Here is a 24,102-nt window from a genome sequence, read left to right as displayed (position 1 = left end):
TTTCCTCACTTGATATAAAAGTTCTCTTGAGGCTTTTCCCCCAGGTGTGTTTTAAAGACATTCCATGACAGTCTCTGGCTCAAGACCTTCCTGTCTCAGACTCCCAAAGGCTGAGTCTGTAAGACCATGCCACCATAGCCGATTTATATTCAAATAAAACCGCATGCTCTTGGCTGAGAGTAGTATTGATCAAGCATTTCAGTTTTGTTAGTAATCTTCACTATCTCCTGCTGTCTTATAGCCTCTGGTGCTTAGAACTGGTTCTTTCGGTTTGGTGTTTGTTCTTTATTGGGAACAGTGTGTACCTTCTCTTTGTAAGAATATGTCATTTTTCTTTTATGCTTTGCACTTAAGAAAGACTATCAGGCCAAGATTATGCTGTTTGGTTGGGTTTTTTTTCTCCCTCCCTATAATTATTCCTGGAGCTCAGAGAGATCTTTCGACGCCTGGCTCAAATCTCCCTTCAGCACAGGGGAATTGTCTTCTATTATTTGTTTGGTTACTGTTTCACCTCTATTTCCCACTGTTTTTCCTTATGGAGTCCTTCCATTTACATCTCCAGTGTGCTGTCTGTCCATGGACTTATTTGTTTTCCTCTTCTAGTCTCTTCTTCTTTCTATTTCTATTCTCACTGTGTTCTTTCCATACTTAATTCTCCAACATGCTGAATCAGAATTTTCTGAGAACTCTCTTCTCCTCCAGTCAAAGTATTGTCCCTCCACTCCTTGGAAACTTTTAGTTTCAAGAGAAATGCTATATGGCAATTAATCTTCAAGTTATCCCATTATTTTTTTTTACAAGTTGTTTGGCTTCACCAGCAATTCCATTTTTGTAAAGACTACAGTTCAAATGTTGTTCTTCTCCTAAACTAGTGCCATAAATTTTCTTACTCAACCTGCCCCTCAATCTCAGACCTAAATCTGGAGTGTAAGGAGCCATCAAGAGAAGTATCCTACTTCCTCAGGCCGCAAGCTGTCAGTTTGCTGACTGGCCATTAGAAGAAAGACCCCATCTTCCACTGCCCCCTGTAGTCAAGCTGTAATAGTTCATGCAATGTGTCCTTTTCGCTGGGCTAAGGGAAACCCAGATAGCTGGAAAATAGAGGGAAGTCCCAGAAGAGACTAGCACTGAGTCTAAATCATTAGAACAAGGAGAGATCTGCCCTCATCAAGTTGTGCAGCCAAGAAAACAAAAAGGGAAGAAAAGCAAATTCATTTTCCCCCTGACTTTGGCTCTGAAGACTAACAGTACCATTGCTGTTCTTGGGCCGCAGACTTCTTGGTTCTCCAGATTGTACATTCAATGTTTCAGGTCTTCTTGGATTCTGTAAGCGACTGATCCAGTTCCCATAAGAAATTACATGCACCCATTCTGTTTTTAGAAGCAAACCTTGATTAATACACAAGACTTGAGTTTTCTCAGCTTCCGGGGTGAGATGCCCACATTTACCTTCTCAGTGTCCCCTCCCCTCAATTCCTGAAGCATGGGACCCAATTCTTTGGAAGCTTTCCCGTTCTAGGTAGATGGATGAGGGTGACTCATGCATGGATGCCCATGATCTAAATACCTCCAGAATGAGTGGCGTTCTGGTGTTTGCACTGACTGCTCTGTGACAGTCTGTAGGCTTTTTGACCCCAAAATAATATAGGATAGCTATGTGGACAAAGGCTTGTCCAAACATGAAGAATGTGACCCCTTTGCAAACTCTTCTCTGAGAGGAGTTACTATGCAGAGTTCTGTGTTTTATAAGTTAAAATAATTTCCTACTCCACATCAGTTTAGGAACAAAATACTCAGCATTTCTGGTCTGTTTCTTATATGGGAAGGTAGATTACGAGAACACCTGGCTCTTTAGTTACATAGAGGGCTGTGGGTCTATATATTCCAGACACAGAAGTTATTAGTTAGCTATGAATCTTCTGGAGCTCATAGAAAGGAAAACCAAAGTCAAAATTCCATTTCAAAGATTTTGGAAAAGCTAAAAGTCAGAGGTAGGGTTAGGGCATGTTAATTGCTGACTGTCCGAGCCCCAAGAGAGATGATTCTGGGTTGTTTTGTTTACTCTCCACTGCTGTTTGACGGAACACACAACTATTCCCTCTCCATGTTCAATCAAGTGGACTGATAGACTATGATCCCGAAAGCACTGGAACTGCATTTGCGAAGGAAGAAATGGGTTAATGTCAGGAAGCCACTGACTCTTTTGAATTCCAGTATCTAAGTGGCTATTGTTCCTCTCAGAATAGAATTTTCTAGAAGACAAAACACATACTAAAGCCCTATAAAGAAAATATCCATTAAAGACACGGAGACCGGGGTTCCACTAATGTAACAGGAAAATCCAACTTGCAAGAAAGATGCCAGAGCTGGATTGATTGCTGTGTACAACAGTGACATGAATATAAAGGCTCCCTGAGGTTAAATTGGGCTCCTGCATTGAAATTCTAATTAGAAATATGAGTGCCCCAACTCTGTGCAAGTACATGTGTGTTTAATTATTCCCCTTTCCACCTTATCTCTTCCATTATTTTAGGCCCCTTTCCCTCCTCCTTTCTCGCTGTTTTCCAACCACCCGAGCTCCTCACTTAATCTAAGTGTAGGACCTTTCTTTAAGTTGGCATTAATTGACAAGCAGTGTTTAATTATTATTTTTCATGAGTGAAGAGGGCTAATATTAACTCTCCATGGGCCTGAAGGTGACTCCAGCCCTCTTGTTTCTGGTGGCACCACTTTGCCTTCATCGCTGGCATTTCTTTAGTCAGATAGACATGTCGTGTGTTCTTCTTCCCCTTAATGGTATGCACTGATATCTGCGCTAATTGAGGCTGCTGGGTGCTTCATTTGTAAAGCTGGCACTTTGGACAACTGAAGATTAAATCAGCTTTACATAACCCAAAGAGTGAAGAGGGGAAAGGCAGCCTAGAGCAACTACCAAGGATCTCCCTAAGTCCAGGGGCCTCTTCTCAGACTGGCATGCTCTCTGAAGATCTGGGACCTAATATTGCTCGATATTTTATTGACTAATAATTAAAAGCCAGAAGGACCTGTGATCTGTGAAATCAGAATGGTCCACCTGAGTAAGGGTTAGGTTTCTGCATCATAGCTAAAGAAGCCTCCACTGGCTTTAATGGTTTTAATTATGAGATGATTTGCTTTTTAAGATGAAACCGAATTCAACATCTTTACCACTCTATCTTGTACTTAAATCCAAGAAAGAATTATGTTCAAGGGATGGAATTTTCTAACTCAGGAACCAAGATGGATTGATATCTGAGACCATCCTATGTATTCTTTTAATATAAGAAAACCTCAATTACAGGGCAGAAGTAAGTTACCTTAGCAAGTCAGATAAAACAGGAAAGTATCAAAGATTAAGACAAATGGATCAAGTAAGATTTGAAATCCAAGTCCAAGTTCCTAAGCCCAGGAAATTCAGAGGAGATAGACGAAAGACTGCTTAGGACCAGTGGTTGGAGTGCCAAAATAGAGTCATATGCCCTGTGTGTCTCATATTCAGCAAGGAGAAAGAACACAAGGTCAGGAGTCCCCGAGTCTGACTGGAGAGACGGCTGGCTGTCTCTCTGACAAGAACCGCTCCATCAAAGACCCAGAGTTGAATCCCCAATCACGTCTGTCTGGACCTCCAGCTCCAGGGGGATGTGATGCCTCAGCCTCTGAGCACATTTGCACAAACATGCACATACTTGCCCATATGTATGTGTGTATGTATGTGTTTGTGTGTATGTGTAATTAAAAATATTAAACCTAAAAGGGATCCCAAGAGCCTTAGCCTTTGACTCGATTATATACTTATTATATGAATTAGCAAGAACATATCCTTAAAGTTATTGTAATGAAGATATTATAAGAATATTGTGTAGGACTAAATGGAATAATATATATATACATACACACAAACACACACATACACACACACACACACACACACACACACACACACACACACACACACATATATATATATATATATATATATATATATATATATATATATATGCCCTTTGGAAATGTAAAGTTCCTTTACAAACTTTAGCTGTGATTTACTTGGGACAACTGTTTTCTTACAAGTAGTAGATAATGAGAGTTTAGTTGATGGCACAACTCAGACACATAAAGTGTTAATTCTCTGCATGCACATGAGGCTGTTCTACCTTCTGTGAGACACTCAAAAGAAACAGTTATCCACATACAATGAACTGCCTACATCCAAGCTGGGATGGACACACTGTTAGAGCCCACAAGGGCAGAAACTCAGGAGTTCTTTATTGAATATTCTCCTTTTGATCTAGACCTATATACACTTGCCTTATTAGTCAAAAAAAGTAAATCAACACCAACCTGTCCCTCTGGGCTCAACGAACACCAACTTGAGTGCTAGTGGTTGGAAAAAAGTCCCTCACTGCTCCTAAAAGTGTGATCGTGACCAACAGCTTCCTTGTCACTGGAGTAGTTGGTAGTTCCCAGCTCTGGGCTCCCCCTGTTCTGGCTGCAACAGAAAGTTAGGCCTGGAGCCCAGCAGCCATATTCCCACAGTTCTCCAGGAGACGGTGGTGTGCATTGCACGAGTTTCACCAGCCTCCCTTCCGGGTAGAGAACAAAACCAGCAGTATAAACGCCATGTTTCCTTTGTAGACTGCTGAGAGATCGTGACGAGCTTAATGCATTTTAGTGTGAATGATATTTAAATCCAATATCTGTAATTAAGATATCATTTGTGCAGGCACACCTAGGACCATATTCTTTAATTTGTTCTTGTTCAGTAAAGTTCAATTTTCCACGCTTGATTTGAACAGGCGAATGGCTTGGTCAAGTCTAATTTCCTGTAATACATGAGAAATTCAAACACTCATAAAAATCTGAGCATATTTTTGTTTACTAAGGATTCTAATCAAGGTGGGAGCTCTTACAATTAGCCTCGGTAATAGAAATGTAAATTAGATTCAGTCCATTAATTTTAGCAAAATCCTTTCTTATTCTGCTGTTAATAATATTTAAGCCTAGCTATTATGTTGATATCATTGTGAAATTTACAATAAGCTTTATTAATATAGATCATTCAACCACAATATAGTAAGATAAGTACAAAATAGACTTTTGGGAAAACAGAGGTAATATTGTTTTTATAACTTTAGTAGAAGAAAAAAATACTGACTAGTGATGAGAGAGAAAATGTCCATTTCCTTTTTTTATTCATTTTACAACAGGCAGCTACCTAAGCATTAGTGAGTGCAAACATCGCCTAAGAACCAGTCGCCCATTTTCCTAACTATTTGAATATTTCATTGTTATAAATGTTATGTAAAAAATGTTTTGCTGCACAGGCGGCACCATGTTCACTTAGCATCGTGTCCTGGCATGAGCCAGAGAGTGGGTGGGCAGAAGGACCAAGATCTCTTTGCTCAGGAGTCCCACCCTCTTCCTTTATACTCTGGGGCTCTAGAAACCATACCCAAGCAGTTGGAAGGAAGCACTCTGCAAATATTTTCATAGTAAGTTGGATTTTCTTGAAATTTCCTCAACAATTACTGACACCGAATGCAAATCTTTCTACCAAAAGGTCATAGTTTTCAGTGTCAAAAACAGAGCAGATCACAGCAATTCCTTCATTAGGTTTCTTTCACCGCGTTCCCATCTAAAATGCCAGCGTTGAGACTCTGTGCCTTCCTCCTCCTATGTCCATTAGCGTCCTCCTGGGGAGAAAGGGGCACCCAGCTACGCACTCCAGCCTGACAGGCTTCTGTCCCCAGGAAGTCTGCAGTAGAATTTTTAACCTTTATCCTCTTATTTGAAATGTTGCTCTGCACAGCTCGGCATGACACTCCTTGCTTAAGAGGAAGTTCTAATTTTTTTTCTCTCAAATGAAAACTGAAAACTAAAGACTAACATTTCTAGCCTTACAAAGTCTACTGATGAGAAACTAATGACCTAGGATTTAACATGCAAATCTTGAGGTTATTGGACCAAGAAGAAGGTATATGACAATACCTTCTACCACAAATTGTATAGATTTAAAACTTAACATAGCTAGATATTTTAAATAACCTTTTATAATAGACTTTTATAATTACAGTGGGACCCTCCTGTGTGTGAATTATGGTGTATTCATGTTTAGTTGCATTGACTGCACTCAGCTTTGAGCCATGTGCCTAGCAACACACTGGGTATGAATTAATGTGCAATAATTCATGGCCTGTTGTGCCATATTAAATATAGCATTGATTCAATTTTAGAACTGCAACATAATGACTCAAATATTTTTCAGAATGCTAAGTACCCCATACGATTTTCATTTAAGAGCCTGTTCACATTTGCAACCTCCACTTACAACAGCAATGTTTTCCTGCTGCAGAGAAAAAAAAAAGCAATTGCCCCCACCAAAAATTAAATAAAATGCCAATGGGAATTAACTCCTGAGTGACTCTGTTTCCCCTAATCAATCTAAGTTTAAAAAAAAAAACTGATTTAAATGTAGAAAACAAAACTGGGAATCTGTCATTGTTTAAATCATTTGAGAAAGTCTTCCTACAAATTGTGTGTGTCTTTGTCCTCTATTATTCTGTGATTTACAATGGAGTAGTAACATGTCACATTTAGAGAGAAAAACACCGAGCAGCATGATGAAACAGCTATGACTGTTTTAATTGTGCTAATGAATTCCAAGAAGCCACACCACCCCTTTTGTGGCTTAGCTTCCTCACCTATAAAATAGGTTTGATCTTATCTTTTTTTCTATTATAGATTTTGTTGTAAGAATCAGCAAAGTTGCTGTATAAATACAAATCAGGTCAGACAGTGATAGTGCACACCTTTAATCCCAACACTTGGGAGGCAGAGGCAGGAGGATCTCTGTGAATTCAAGGACAGCCTGGTCTACAGAGTGAGTTACACGACAGGCTCCAAAGCTACACACAGGAACACTGTCTCAAAAAAAAAAAAATAAGTACGTAAAAAATAGATAGATAGATAGATAGATAGATAGATAGATAGATAGATAGATAGGTAGATAGATATCAGTGGGCTGGGGATAGAGCAGTTGTCTAGATTGTATTAGAACTTGAGTACAATCCTTAGGATAGATGGAAAGGCAAAAGACAGAAGGTGGATAATAGATGGATGGATAAATTAAAGGATGGATGGATGGATGGATGATGGATGGATAGATTAGATATGTTAGTATAAGGACAGAGCCAAACACATAGTAAGCACTCAGAAGTACTAGCTAACATTAGGCTAGAGAAATTATTAAATGTTAGGTTAGACTTTAGAAGGACCACTGTCAGCCAGATTTGGAAACTAGATCCTATGTTCCATATTAGAAAACAAAAACATTTATCACCTTTGTTCTCATTGTGGAGGTCTTCATTACAGGAAGTAACTGAAGGTATCAGTTCCTAGTATTCTCTTATGTTACCACTGTACATAATTCTCACCATCCTCAGGGTGTGCCTACACCCAGGTTATACTGTCTCACCAGCAGGAAATGGAAATCCTGCTCAAGGAACTAGGCTGCTGCTTTCGAGCTGTCTAGGTGGAACCCAGTGAAGGTCAGCTTTATCGCATCGAAGGTGACTAGGTGACATGGTTGATGATGTAAGGTTGAGGTTAGGACACTAGAGGCAATACCTACCTCCCATCTATACTTGTCTTAGGTGATACAGCCACTGCATTCTCTGTGTAAGAGGCCTAAGTGCAGACTGCCTATGAGTACAGACATGAGGAGAGTTCGCTGGGCTAGCTTAGTTCTACCTTAAGTGAATGTGAATGCCATTTGGGGTCAGACTTTTGAGAATTCCAAAATATTCTTCTGCTTCCTAGAAGACAAAGGGTTAGAATCCTCATGATTCTGAACATCAATGATTTTTTTCACTCTTCAATGCAAAATAATAACCCATTTAGACTTTCTTCTGTAATTATCACATATTTGAATTCTGGTAACACTTATTTAGTTAGCAAACTAGCTCCTTTCCCTGTTTAGAAAAAAATAAATAGTTGAGCTGGGTTGCCTTTTCATTCTTACATTACTATGAGGCAGCCCTGATTCTGATGTTTAACATGACGGTAAAGCCTTAGTTAGCTGCAGCTTACCTTCTGAAGTCTGGATTCTCTCTATATTCGAAAAGGAGAAAAGAGGAGGGGAAGGAAAGACAGAACCCCATCCAACAGGGATGAGGATGCAAGAATTGCCTCCTTCCTAGGGTTTCGTCAATAATTGTGTCTGTCTCCCCAGGAGTCCTGAGCAAATGAGAAGAGTTGAGTGGACTACAAGGGGGTTGATGAAAGTCCTCAAACATCCCTCGTTTCTGTTTCCTGTGGAACACCTTGTTATTCTTTCCACCTGTTATTCTTTCTACCCTCTTCCTCATCAACTGCATCAACCTGCTGATTTGATAACCACATCACAATGTAACTGAATAGGTATTTTTGTAGATTATATATACAAGTTATCAGGAGGGGGAAAAATGGGAAGATGTGCCAATCTGTCAGCATTATTCTTGGATCAGAGAAATTTTACACATGAACCACGGAAACTCAAATGACACTGCCTTGCCACCTTGGTGAATCTCTACCCTCTCCCTCAGAGCATAAAGGACCTGTTGGAAAGAGCAGCTAAGAACATCGCCAAAACACTTTGACAGGTGTGCATGCGTTTTTCTCCTTCCCAACTCCACACACATATCGGCATATAAATATGCATATACACAAATTAAGCCACACACACAAGCCACAAAGACAATTAACCACATCTCCATTCACTAAAATCTTTTTCTTCATTCTCTGCCTCAAATTAAGCCTAGAGCTGTTCATGCCCTTAGTTCTAGGAGTTAGGAGACCGAGACAGGAGGGATTGGTTAAACCCAGGAGTTTGGGACTATCTAGGATAACACAGAAATCAGCAATTTAAGGGTCACCTTCAATTGCCAGTTCTTTTTGGGGGTCATGCTGTGAGCAACCAGAGGCAGAGGGTTATGCTTGTGGAGTAGGAATCCCAATAGCTAGGTCTGGACCCCGCTTCAGTCACAAACTGTTCATGTTGTGACAACTTTCTTACATCTTTTCACATCCATTTACTCATGGGTAATAAATTTTATGTTAATGACTTCCATATTAAATATATGGATATCTGCTAAATATTTAGAAAATGACAGGCAAAGAGTAAGACTTTAGCGAATGTTAGTTCCTGCAATGTTCTATTTCCCATCATCTCTGTGTTTCATTTAATATGGCTGCTTCTGGTTTGTTTTTAAATATTAATTTAAAATTCTGGATCTCAGATTCATGTGTGAATTATTCCTGATACCCTCTGGTTTTCTTTCTCATCGGTGTTTGAGGTCCTTGGGTTGTATAGACTTCTTGATAGAATTCTAGTCTGGAAGGAAAGCAGAAAAAAAAAAACAAAAAAACAAAAACCCTGCCCTCAGAGTAAAATTTTCAGACTAAATTAATAGAATGAAAACGTTTGCGGGTTTAAGTGGTCTACCAAGTATAGCAATACATGCTGAAGCAAACAAAAGCATTCCCTTTACTCACTGAACACAAAGCGGGAGGGGTGAAATCTCTCTCGTCCCGGTCCTACAGCAATGTCTCCCACTATCACGCTGAAGGAAGGTTTTGAAGTATTGACTGTGAGTGACTTACCTCTCCAACCTGGCCCAGGAATAGAACAGGGGTCTTATAACCAGCTGTATTAATTGATCACCTCGTACGCTGTACAGCTGAATTTATTCATCTGCAGAAGGAAATGGGATATCCCACTCCTTAGATTACTTCCTTCCCTGGACCCATAAACACCTAACTCTTCTCCTGCTGTCCCTCCTTCCACAACCACAGCTTGGCAGTCTCACATAGACATTCTTCTTGGGTTTAAGCCCCAAATGACGGCTTATCCAAGACCATGATCTTTAATACTCGGACTTCTACCTTTATACTTCTAGTTGGTTGCTTTCTATCCATGCTCCAAAGTCAACCATCCCCTCTAGCAGGACATATCCCCTGAGTTCCAGATATGAGTATCCAACCACTCGTCTCCACGTTTAGATCTCTAACACCCATTTCAAGCTCAACACAACCAAACTGGAAGTCTTCAAATCCTGTTCAAAATTGTTCCTCTTGCTTCTCACCAATACAAATGGCATCATTATTTCTCCTGTTCTCTAGATCTGAAGCTAGTCTTTGTCCCTGGTGTTTCCTTCATATGTATTTCACATACACACTCATCAACAAGTTCTGTCTCTCTCCCTTCAGTATGTGTCCCAAATCCAAAACTCCCTCTAGACTTCCTCTGGTACCAACCCAACCCCAACCACTATCATATCTCAACCTCAGCTATTGCAATGGCTTCCTGGCTGGTCTCTGCTCTCATCCCCTTTCTCCCTAATCCTAAAAATGCATTCAAGGCAGCCACAGGGGTAGTATGTATGCTTTGAACAGAAATTACATCAGGCTAGAGGCCTGTTAAAACCCCTCCATTGACTCTCATACCTCCCCTCTCTCAGCCTCCGGGTCCCCTTGACCAAGATGCCTACAGAAAAGGCTCTGTATTTCCTCTTCTTTCCATAGTCAATCTTCCATATAGTTTGCCCTTTCATATCCTTCCATCTTTGCTCAAATAACCTCCCTTTAGAAAGGCTTTTCTAAAATAACCCTAGCCACTGCAATTCCCCAGTTCCTTGTCTTGTTTTGTTTCCTTTCTATCTCATGTGACCTGAAATCTTTACAATTTTCATACTTTAATGGAAGACCTGAGAGGGCAGAGATGGTGTCTGCCTTGTTCACTATTTGTCCTTGACAATATATAGAAGTACATGGAGCATAATAAACATCAGATCAGGCAAGTGCATAAAGGAGCAATACCATAATTAAACATTCAGGGAGCGTCTACTTCAACCTGAATTCGGGAATATCTAAAAAGCATGACATACTTTGTGTCCTCGTGTGGTGTGAGAAGTTCAAATATTCCCAGATGTCGATATTCAGAGATGTGATTATGTTACACAGGGGAGATAAACAGTTTTCCTTGTTAACCTGATGAGACCATGGTTCCTTCTGGATGCTTGCCTAAGGGTATTTCTCAGATGGGGTTAACATTTATCAGTGGACTGTGAGTAAAAAAGATTACCTTCCATAGGCAATTGACTTCACCCAATCATTTGAAGGTATTTGATAAAACAAAGATTAATCTTCAAAGAAGAAAGAATTCTCCAGTAAATGAGCTTAAAGTACTCTTTCCTGAGTCCACCTCTAACTCCTCACACCCCACTCACATGCCCGCATGTATGTACTTGCAAACACACACACACACACACACACACACACACACACGTAACCCCTGCTTAAAGCCAGATCTCTGCTAGAAAGGGAGAGTGGAGGGTGGGAGGGTTTTACACACACATTTGGGGGTCTTTCTTACTTAATTTGGAAAGTTAGTAACAGTGTTCAGGAAGTAAGCCAAGGTCATCCAGGATGCTGATGAAGGAGAAGGCAAACTTTCCGGCAAGGGAGACAATCTTTTCAGTGACTCTTTGGGAAAGAAGTGCTGCATTAAAAGAAGCCAGCCAAGCCGCGCTCTGGCTGGTGGACTTGCCTTGCCGGAGAGGTGCAGCCTAGATGTTTTATTTGGCAGGCCTTGCTTTACAAAAGTCAAGCACACTGTCACACAATCCCTCTCAGCAGAGGTCACAGACAGCGTGATCCAAAGAAAAACACGATACATATTCATTCCTCCTGCTGGCAAAGTTCATGCCTTCCCTCTCTGCAGAGCAGAATTGGGGAAGTCTGACACAACTCCAGGCTGCAGACACCCCAGAAAACAGCAAAGTCCTCGTGAGGAGAGACCTCATGCAGCCTGGAGCAGTCCAGTCAGTCCTCACTCTGCTCTGAAACCTGTCAGACACCCGTGCTGCTCCAGGCTGTTGTTTTGACATTAGCTCGACACATTCACATGTCGCTCGCATTGTGTGAACTCCTACTCAGTGTTTTGTAATAACAGCAAAGACATCAATATTTAAAAACAATCAAATGTATGTTTGGTTTAAATAGGCAGTTGAGCCACAATCACTTGAGAAGAGCCCACATGTATTTGCTCATTAAATGCAATTATAATAAATCACTCAGAGTGGACATCTCTCGGCAGTGTCAATTTACCACAAAGAGTCAGCCATCTAATAGATCCAGAGTCCTGGTTTCCTCCTTTCAAATATTAGAGTCTGGGGGTTGGAGAGATGGTTCAGGAGTTAAAAAGCACTTGTCGCCTTTGCAAGAGGACCTGGATTCTGCTCCCAGACCCACGTGATAGTTCACAACCATCTGTAACTCCAACTTCAGGAAATCAATGCCCCCTTCTGACCTCTATGGGCACCATACATCCATATGATACATATACATTCATGTAAGCAAGACACTCAACATGTGTGCGTGTGTGGGCATGTGTGTGTGTGTGTGTGTGTGTATGTGAATCCCACTCACTTCTCAATTCAGTGTCCAGCTTTCGTCATCACCTTGATGATGACCTGCTGATCCACAGATGAATCGTTCACAACCATCTCTAAACTGCAAGCACCTCCACAGACGTTGACTGCATGAAGGAACACTGCTAAACCCACACAGTTCATTTTCCCTCTTCTCTTGAGCCATTGCAAATGAGAAATGGCAACCGGTATCTATGGAAATAGTTGGAGGCACTCAGTCCTACCGCTTATTCCTCTGAGGTCCCTACATTTTATTAGAGAGTATATTTCCTCTTCCAGAGACACTGTTGAGTGAAAACTAGTCTGGAAGTTGCTCTGTGGGCTGAATGAGCTTAGTAATTCTGCGTAAAGCAGTGTAGTCAACATTCTTTTAATAATGTCAAAGTCAGAAGCATGAAATAAAATGGGAGCAGTAAGAAAATCATATGAAAAACTAAGTTTGTTGGTTGCCTAAAACCAGCCTTTGACCTTTTAGACAGGACTTCTTAGCTCATGTGTACCTAAGGAATAGGTATGCCCTGTTGAGTCCTCCATGGCTTGGTCCTGGAATCCTGACTCAGGAGACTTGGGAATGAAGAAAACAGCAGACACTTAAAAAACAATAGAGGCCCGTGAAGAAAGCTGGGATTGAGCTGGCTGGGCTCTCTCTGAGGGAGGGTACTTACTATGCAACCTGGAGACTAGAAGCATTTATTCTGCACAGCAGAAGGAAGCGGGGTTTGCTTGACTCAGTGGGAAGTCTCTGTAGATCCATCTCAGGTTTCAGTCACCTGAGAGGAGTAAGCTGTGGTTGCTAATCCTCCTCCCCACCCCCTGCGCTGGGGGGAAGGGGTCAATCATTCATAAAATTTCATGTTTGAACCCTAGGGCTTTGCCATTCCTCTGAGCCTCACCCAAGGCTCTGAGGCACTGTGGTCCTTATGCTCACATCAGCAACACACATTCACTCAGGACTTCATCTGTTCCCCGGGCAGCCCCCTACCATTTATCTCCAAATCGGCTAATGCCCAATGGCACCAAAGAAGTCTCCAAAAACACGATACATCTCTCCAGACATCCTTAACCCCCTTGGCCTCCAAAATCATTTTTCCATCTTGCCCTCCTAAATTTTTGCATTCTTCAAAAATTAAGTAAAGATAGTAACCAGCACTGTGAACTATATTTAACATTTTTTAAACCTAATTGAAAACATACATCTAACTAAAATAAACATAAATATGCACGCCAAGTTTTCTTTCAATTTTTGCTGTGCTTAATTTCATGGCATTATATCAAATCAATAACACTGTTTATCATATGTCAATCAAAACTGATTGGCAGTTTTCTCTAGCTTATCTTAATAAACAAAGAAAACAAAGCAATTATTACTTGATAGATGCTGTTTGGTAAATAAATGTGTTGAAGCGTCAGGCTCCTGAGGGAAGAAGATCGACTTAGAAGACCTTGTGACAGCACACGTGACTTCTGTCTCCAGATGTCTGCACAGCCACCACAGAGGCACTTCATACGTGACAGTGACACAGGTCAAGTGACCCGGCCGGAGTCACCAGCTGGGTGAAAGAGTCCCTTTTCAGTCAGTCTCCATTTCCCCCTCACCTCACCCACAGAACAAAAACAAAGCTAAAACAAAAGTAGCCTAGATAGCAGATGAAGGGACATGTTGTGACAGTCTCTTCGGAGTTGACCTTAGGTCCTTATAGCTGTTCTTGGAAACAGCTCTTGGACAGGACACAGGATGGCAGGCCACATACAGGAACTGCAGTCAACATGACTTAGAGAAGCCTGCTTGCAACCAGCAAAGGAGCAGCAATGGTTCCTCCAGGAGTGATTTCTGCCCTGGTTCCTCGAAGTTCTTAATTCGGATTCACTGTTAGAAAGGTCAAACACTAAAGCAGAGCATACAGGAGACTGACACACATAAAAATATGTAAACTAAATTTTTCTTCCAGTATTTGCGCTACTAACACTACTGCTCCTCGCTGCCTTGGAGATTCACTAGCGGTGGGAATGAGTAGTACCATCTTAGGGTGCCATCTGTGGAACCATGCAGGTTGACTTTAACACCGTGAAGCCTTTGCTAGTCCACCCTGATTTTTCTTCTGTCAGGTGGTTCATGTCCTCCAGGTCTCCTCTCACCCAAGTACGTTCCTAGAAATGCCTTAAAAACTCATCCAAGATAGAGCGGTGTCTCACAACTGAAATTCCAGAACTCAGAAGGCTACGATAAGAGAACTTCCAGGCCGGTCTGGGCTACAGGGTGATAGCATATCTTCACAACACACACAAACAACAATACAAGTCTTGACAGCGAGAAGGTTTAAACTGTCGATATGATTTCATAGGTTCTCATCCTAAAAACACTCTTGTTTGTACTAGAGTCCGGATCCAGGTGCATCTGTTAATGGACATTGGCAGCTCTCTGCATGTTGATAATGCTCTGTGTGGGAGGGACCTCCCTGGACTCTGGAGAAGGAAGGCTCCTGGGGAGGAGTCACATGAGATCTGTTGCCTCATCTCTCACCTTGCCGCGTTCACACCAAGCCCAGCCTAGGCACCGATTCTGAATCCCTATGAGTCAGAGGTCGGCACGAGAACAAGACCTTCTTGTGAATGAAGAAACTGTCATCTCAGCTTTGCCTCAGACTGAGGTCTTCACGGCGGTTCAGGCAGCGCCATGGGAGGACAGTCACACTGGCAAAGCAGTGTTCCAACAGGGCCACCGGGACCAGATAACGTCAAAGTCCTTGGATAAGAGACCAAACCACCAGAGAAGAATTTAAGGACACTGGTAAAGGCTGAAACCGATTTAACCAACTTTAAATAAAAATTACTTCTGATTAGATTCGCCTCACAATTGTGAAAAGTAGCAGAAACACCAGATGAGATTGGCCACCTTCAGGGTAGTGTGGCCATAGACAAACAGAAGTGTCCGGAAGCCACTCAGTGGCCTGAGTTTACCCCTTGTGAGCCGATTCAGTGTTAGGAAAGCGCTTTCACCTCCTGTGCCTTCTGAAGAGTGCACATTATCTGTAGCTCTGCCATTATCATCAGTTAGCATGTATAGTTACATCCTACTTTCCAGTATTTCTTTATGTTTCTTTTTTCTCAGTTACTCTACGGTACGGCAATAAGAGCCTTTGAAATTGGCATATCACTTTCCTTCTGCGGCAATTTAGTTGCCTGGTAGCAAAGCTTGAATTGAAAATAAAATAACTCTGACTGTACATTGGCCCTGCCCATTAATGCCCAATGAATGCAGAGCTCGATCAGCAAATAGCGAATTCATTATGGAGTGTTGCTCAGGCTCACACAAACGAACCACTTGATTCGGCTCCACTCGCCGTCTCTGTGCCTGCCTTCGCGTGCCATCTACCTCGGAAGGTGATGCTCGGAAACCGTGTTAAGAATTTTAATCACAGACATTCTGTGCGCATTGTGCAGAGAAGAGAAAAGAGGACTCGTGCCTCCCCAGACTCATGGACCAACCCCTGCAGTTTTCCTCACCTTGGATGATGTATTCAGGGCTTGGAGTCATTTTCCATATTATAACCATCTCTTTCACAGCTGGGGTGAAGGCAAGGAGAGAGAGAGTGTTAGATAGCTACGGGGAGAGACATAATTTCAGGGTCAGAACCCTTTTAAAATTGTCGTGGTGAGATTCGGGGTTCTTTTTTTTTTCTGTTGCGTCCAGAAGGGTTGCGCTACAGCTTTTGATCCTCAACGCATCCTGCCTTGAGACCTGACCGGCTAGAGCAAGCTTTGCTGGAGCTGAACGGCCAGCTCTGCCCTTCTAGCTATTGTCAGTCATTTAAAAATTGTCAAGCATAATGGGAATTATTTCATTTAATCCGTTCAGCGGCACTAAGAAAAACAGGCACTATGATTAGCCCCTGCTTCACATGGGAGAAAATGGAGCCTTGGAGAGCTTAAATAGCCACATCTGTGGTCCCCCTGGCCACATCTGTGGTCCCCCTGGCAATAAGTAGATGTTTGAACCCACATCCATGTGCTCCAAGCCTGAGTGTTTAATACTTCTCTGGCTTCAGATGCCCAGCCTCTCCATCCAGTGAACAGGGAAATGGAAGAGCCCCCAGACACTTAAACACAATTCTCTTCCCCACCCGAGGTCTGTGTAGAATGTTCAGGGCAGGCCAAACACTCATGCTTGCCTGTGGGCTGGCTCTAGAACCTCTGTCTCTCATGGGAGACTGGTCGGAACAATCCTTTCCTTCTTCCTGAGCATGTCTTTTGGGAGCCTATGTACAACTATAAACTTAGCAAAGGTAGCAATCAATTGGCTAGGCCAAAAAGGATATAAAGTGTATGGCAATTGTTGTCAAATGCAGGCTCTCTTGTGCTACACAATTTAACCTCGTGGGGTCCCTGTAACTTAGGAGCAGTGTCTACATCAGGGGAAGCTTAGTGTTCTACTTACATGGATGACAGGTACACAGCTGTCACTGGTCTACCATGCGGGAATGGAAAAGGAGAGGTGAGAAACTTTAAAACAACCTGACAGGATCATTTTAAGTCTGTTGGATTTAAGAATTAAAATTTTAAGTTTTTCTAGAAATCCATTTATTAATCTATGAAAGACTGCAACTTAAAGCAAAACAAACAAACACTCAGACCTTTCAACACAGACCTTTGCAGAAACACTGAAATTCATATAGCTGTGAAATGCTAAATGTATTTACTAGAGAGGTTCAGTATTTTAACTAAAGACACACAGCCAAAGGAACAGGGACCTACAGTCACCTGTGAGCCCTGGCCTGGTGTTGGGGTTGTAGAATTTTGTTATGTGTTTCTTTCCTTTGTTGAATCCTTGACTCACGGGCAACAGGAAGTGGTCTGAGACACTGGGCATGGCTTGAACATATATGAGACCTCAAAGCTCACCTCCACAGTGACACACTTCCTCCACCAAGGCCACACCTACTCCAACAAAGCCACACCTCCTAATAGTGTCATTCCCTTTGGAGAGCATTTTCTTTCAAACTACCACACCGGGCATGAGGCAGAGGCCAGGCCAAGGTGACTCCTCCCCATATGCTTTTAATTTACTGAGGGCAAACCACCTTTCCTAACTGGAAGAGATACAGTAGAAGGCCTGTGGTTGCTTTTTCAAAGCACTGGTATTTCTGCCTCACCCCTGCCTTGACTTTGAACTTTGACAAAGGCAAAGACTGGCATGGCCAATGTAGCAAATCGGAGTACAGCCACTTTTAAAGACTAGGACATGTCCTCCTGGTCTGAGAGTCCCCGGAGGACATCCATGTAGTCAAGCAGAAGAACATTAGCACCAACAGAATGAAACTTGTCTACCTCCAGAAGCACCGCTGAATTCTGGGTAGAGCACAGAGAGCGAAGCTGTCAGCTGATAGACGCCATCTGTGTCTGCTGACTCAAGCTGACAGGGTTAATGCCCTATGCGGAATGGGATCCTTGCCTTTTCACCTTCATTCCCTCAACAAGAGAGATGAATTCAAAGAAGCAACTGGGCCTGGGGTGCTAGAGAGTTTCTGTCTGGGGGCCCTCTGGCTTCTGAGGCAGTGTGGGGGTCCTGGAGGAAAGCAGGGAGTATATGCAAGGATCAGGGAGGGAGGGAGGGAGAAAAAGAGGGAGGGAGGGAGGATATACCTCTCCCTTCCTTCTGTAACCACAAGAGCCCCGCTGTCATGTGCTTCTCTTTTTAATTCTCTTTGCAAAATTCAGTTTGAAGAGAAGATTCCACTGTTGTTTTTTTTTTTTTTTTTTTTTTTTTTTGTAAAGTACTTGTTTAACTACAGCTTTATCCCTAAACATTTTGGTTGGAAATCAGCACGTTATAAGCCTATTTTAGAACTGAGCTGGGTTTTAATTTTTTTTTATTTTTAAAACCCCAAACTTTTATTTCAGAAATATTTGGCTGTAGAAATGAGTCAGACATCTCATTTTAGCTGAGACATTTTTTGCCAAATAAAATGAAAAGAAAATATGAAAATCACTTCTCCAGAAAGAAAGACTGTTGCTGCAGGGACCAGTCTGCTTTTGCTTGAGGCCTTTCTTGCAAACCGGTTAGCAGAGACTTAAAACTGAGGACAGGAGGGAAAGAGTGGCCCTGTCCCCACTGCAATTTGTTATTTGCATTTCAAATGTAACAATGCCAGCAGAAGTAGTTTATCTATAATATGCCTAGAATCCTAGAATTCAGGAGGTTAAGGCAGGGGAATTATGGTGAGCATAGGCCAACCTGAGCAAAAAATGAGATCCAGGCCAACCTGGGCTACAAAATTAGAAATAATGAATGAATGATAGTATTTTGTTAGTTGATCTTTAAGGTCTTGATCTACAGGGGAGGTAGAACTTCTGCAGAGACAAGTAACTAGGACTGTGGAGCTGACTGAGAACAGATATTGATAGTGTTGAGAATCCTGTGAAATCCACCCAGAAGCACAAAGCAGAAAAGAGGACCTTCCCTAGACTAGGTCTACAACCTAGAAACCAGGTGTAGTGTGGCCATGTCCAGAGGTACTCACTTCTTTAAACCCATTCAACCTCTAGAACTATGAGAAATAAATTCCATTTTTTATGACTAGCCAGTCTCAGGCAGTTTGTTATAGCAGCATGACTGAGGCTTAGATACGCTACACCCCATAATCTGTGTGTCTACCTTTAAAGCATGAAGTAAATTATGAGGCATCATTGCTCTATTGAGTGCTTACGGCTCCAGAGTCTGGGGAAAGTACCTCACACACAGCATCCTCTTTAATGTTCACAATTCCCACACAGTAGGTGCCGTAACTCCCTCTGCATCTAACAGGATGAAGGTAACTGAGACCTAGTGCAATTATGCATTTCCAGCCATATATCTTGTAATATATGAAGACAGATCTAAAGTCCATTTGTAGCTGGGTCTAAAATACAAACAATATCAGCTATTCAAAGAATTCTTCTTGAAAGGGAACACGTCTTGTTCCCTGCTGCCTCTCTTATTTAAAAGGGATTTAACCTCATCTTTTGAAGTGTTATTTAAGAATTAGTCTGTGAACCAGACAAGGATAAGCAGTTCCCCTAAACCCACTGTATAGCATATAACAGTTCAGATGACTTTTTATTTTTTTTTACAAATAAAATTTATCCTTAATGGATAAGTATTTGATATCCTTGTCAATTCTCAAATAATGTTCTCCTGACTTCAAAATAACTATGAGATTTTCTTTTAAAAAAAAAATTCAGTGTTATTAGATTAAGTGTGCATTTTACTTGGGTGCTGATCATGAAAGAGCAAGCAGCATTTGGGAGCATAATTTCCATGTATTTTTTTAATTCAGTATTATTTTTAGAAGCTCATTGTTTCTGGGGGTCCTGGAATTTCTATGGGACAGTTCTCAGTTGCATTCCCAGACGATCACCACCTCAGGTGTGTTTCTGTGCCCGTCTCACACACTGACTCATTGGAGAAAATCACTACCAGCATAGGGAAGGTGCACTACACAGACAGGAAAACTGGACGGTGCCTCTTTGTAATGACACCTAAGTCCTCAGGATGTTTCACAGGGTGGCCCAGGGCAGAGTGTTTCCTTTTCTCATAGATAGGCAGTCCAGTCTGACACACTGCACCCATGTTCCCTCAGAAATGACAAGTCTGTATGTGGCCCCTGTGTTTTAGAAAACTTCTCAAGGGGGCTCAAGAGCCTGTGTACCTGCAGTTACTGGGCATCTTGATGAACATTAGTACAAATTTGAAATTCCAAACCAGTAGAGGATATCACTTTTGAGCTAAAAATCCAACTGAGTTGGGAAGAGATTGGCATTTAAGCAGATGTCAGCAGTGTTTTGGGAAATGTAAATTGAGGTACAGATGGTGACTGGAAGGGAGTTAAGAGCATCTGTGTTCTGTGGGGAAAAAAACTATATTTGTGAAAAAATTTTAAATAATAACTCAAATTTCCAACTTGATTTTGAAAGGAGACAAGAAAATGTCCTCGTTGGATGGCACTGTTTGATAAGTTTCTCATCAGTCCGAAGATGCTCGAGTTTCTACATCGTGCTTCTAACGTAGGATCAAGGGGAAGACTTCACCCAAGCTCAAAGACCAAAACAGAACTAACACATACAAGAGCAGAATTGCTACCCACCGAGGGAAGAATCCTGACTCCTCTCTTGCAATCAAAGTTGTCCTTCAACAAGAGCTGTAAGGAAAATATCAGTTGTCTACAGCGTTCAAAAGTAGAGGCTCTGAAGACCAAAACCCTGATCAAATTCCAGTGCTTGCCCTTCACAGCTGGGACACTGGGACATGTTAATTTCTTAGTTTAGTTTCCAAAATGAAGATAATAGTAAGAATACTTATGCATGTAATATGCTATGACTATTCAAGATACGTATAGCATGTTTTTAATCTAGGGTCAGTATTTCGTGTTTTTTTTTTCCACTAGGTCTTGCTATATCGCCCATGCTATCCTGAAACATGACCCTCCTGCCTCAGCTTCCCATGCGCTTGTATTACAGGCGTGTACCAACCAGCACATTTAGCTTCAATACTATCAAGCTATTAGTATTTTAGGATTTTTATATAATCTCAGGAGCTCTGACGAGGACTGCTTACAACTGTTCTATGTTCTCTTCCCAGCACCCATATCCTTAAACTATCTTGACCTCGGATAAACAATGACATAGAACCTGGAATCCTGAAGTGGTATGCCCACAGTTTTTCAAATCAACACACTCTAACAAAGGACCTTCTCATCGATAGACTCAGCTAACCAAATTTAAATAGCTAAAACACTTTTTTGTTTCATTTTTTTTTGGAGCCTTTTGTGGTAAACGAAAATACATACCATAAAATTTGGCATCTTGATAATGTCTAACATGTTCTGCTCTTAGATTAATTAGTTCCTTTTACAAGACACAGATTTCAGGCCATCAGAAAAATTCTAAGAGTTAGACTCCCATTGTTGCAGTTAGTAGATTAGAAATCAGGTGTGCCTAAATGCTTATCCTACTGAAAGACATAACATACAGCCAGTCAGAGGTAAAGCACCACTTCATTCTGGTGTGTGTGTGTGTATGTGTATGTGCGTGCATGTAAGTATGTTCTCGTTTGTTTGTTCCAAAGGATTTTCATACTTAGATGCTTAGATTAATCCAAGTTTTCAATGAGATTTCCCTTTCAAGGAAAATCAAGAAACTAAAAGGTTAATCAATTCAGTCACGTGAGAGAACGTAGGCACCATGTTAAAATCCAGACTCTCAGGTTACAGTTTAATGTGCTATACACCCTGCCTGATTGGAATGAGTTTATGCATTAGATCCCATACACAAGCGGATGCATTTAGCTTCGTTCACAGCACATCCGCAAACTCATTTACCAGATCCATAAGCACTTGTAAACATTGCTAATGGAGTTTGCTAAATGAATATTATAAACGTAATCCAAATGAGCTCTCCATGGAAATTGCAAATCATATGAAAAATATAGTGTGTTTGGTTACAGCACATTTCAGGAACGGTATATTTTAGTTAATTGTGTTAGTACATTATACATGGCTAAACGTCAGTGCTAACACCTAGACAAAAATTAGCTCTTCCTTCTTGCTTGGTACCATTCACTGTTGATATTCCTATCTCGGTAGATCATTTTCCAAAGGAATAAAGGAAACTATTCACACAAAGTCACTTGTGTATATAAACAAACTCCCTAGAGAACGAAAATGTAGGCCAGCCTATCATAGACAATCAAGAAGCCAATCCCTCAGTGCATGTTTCTGGATCAATACTTGAAGAACTATATACCTCTATTATATAGTCTTATAGTCTTGCTTATAGTCTACTATCAGTTGCATATGTTGCTGAACTATGAAATGTATCTCATAAATCTACCATTAGCTGAGTATATCACGAGTTGAAAAATGTTTTCTGTGCACCTCACCCATCAAACATCATGGCTGAGAAGCACATGAGTACAGGAAGGCTTCTGTCCCCTGGGCTCGAGTGACTAACTGGGAAGTCAGATGGTTCTTCTGCGGCCCAGCATCTCAAGAGTGTTCAGCTGTGTATCCCCCAAACCGACATAAGCAAAAAGGCCAAGTTTTAACATGTGAAATAGCTTTTCTACAAAATTTATATCACTTTCATATCATTATAAAGTTAAAAACCAAAGCAAAGACTTAAAGCCAGGCCATCATAAGTAAGGAACTGTTGTTACCAGATGTAGGTTTGGTGTTGCTTGAGATGGGGTCTTGCTGTACCGACCCAATTTGCATCCAGCTCAAAGATTCAAGAGATCCTCCCACCAGGGCCTCCTTGGGCACCCCAGCTGCTGTTTCTCAGGCCTGCTTCAAGGGAAATTCTGTCGATGTGCACACACCCCAACACGACAGTGGAAAGACAACATCTTCTACTCTACAGCTCCCTGGGCAAGGAGGAAGCAGTCTCTGTTGGAACACTCCCTTTCTTGGTCGCCAGGTGATTTTCATCCTCATGCAATTTCTTTCCTTTGTTACTATGAATGGAATTCTCAGGAAATATATGTATATGAATATGATTACCATAAATTAATGCCCAACTTGTAGAAAAATTGGTTAAATATTTTTGTTCAACTATTTGCTGTGAAACTTGTTTGTTTTATTTTACTCATAGATTTGTTTTTCAGATTCTGAAAGTATTTTAAGGACCATGCAGTGACCTGGAATAATAATAATAATAGTAATAATAATAATAATTTTACAAGTGACACAAAAGTATGCATTGATTCAAGCCAGATAAAAAGGGCTGGTGTGTTTTGTTTTTTTTTTAAATGACACACATCAGCTTCTACTTCAAAACGACTAGAGTCTCTACTTGGGGATAAAAATGTCTTGATTTCCCAAGTCCAAAGACTTCAGTAGAAAATGTCAGTATTTATTTCCTCCTTAATGGGAATACCCCAGATGCTTTTGAGAGTTGTAAATGTCTGTCTTTTACATCACTATAGGATTTTTGCAATAGGAGATCTTTAAATTGCACAAAAATATTCTCCTCATAATGAAGCTTATCCTATACGACCAATTAGTTTAACTGACCGTCAGGGCATTTTTCTGTTTCTCCCATTCCTTTTTCTATGATGAGGTGACAAAACTCCAACATAATATTCTAGACAAAAATATGCTGTCAATTTATATAATGGCACCTTAATATCTTCCACATTATTCTCACTCTTCTTCCACTGACTTATTTTTAGCCCTGTTGCACATTGAGCAAAGCTCGTGACCTTTTCCTTGGGAGGTCATGGCTAATTCAATACCCATCACTGTGTATGATTAGCTTAAATTGTTCTTTCAGGTGTGCATCACCTCACACTTGCCTCTTTCGAATTTCACCTTCATCATGCCATCCAATTACCTAGTTTTGTTAAGTCTTGCTGGAGTCTCTTCTGGTCCTTTCTTGGGCTGAAAATGTAGGGTCATGGAATAATGTCACTCCTTTACTCAGCTCATTGCACAGATGGTTAAGAACTATGTTCAACAATGAGGATCTTTCTGATAGAGATCTCCAGCGCAATCCATTAACTGCGTTCTGCACCCGCAACTGAACCTGATGCCCATTATCTCGGGGCTCCTCCCTTGTCATTTTAGCCCCTGCTCTGGCTTTCACC

The sequence above is a fragment of the Chionomys nivalis genome, chromosome 10 (genome assembly GCF_950005125.1).
Source record: "Chionomys nivalis chromosome 10, mChiNiv1.1, whole genome shotgun sequence".
Lineage (NCBI taxonomy): Eukaryota > Metazoa > Chordata > Mammalia > Rodentia > Cricetidae > Chionomys > Chionomys nivalis.
Note: the sequence above shows the minus strand (reverse complement) of the source record.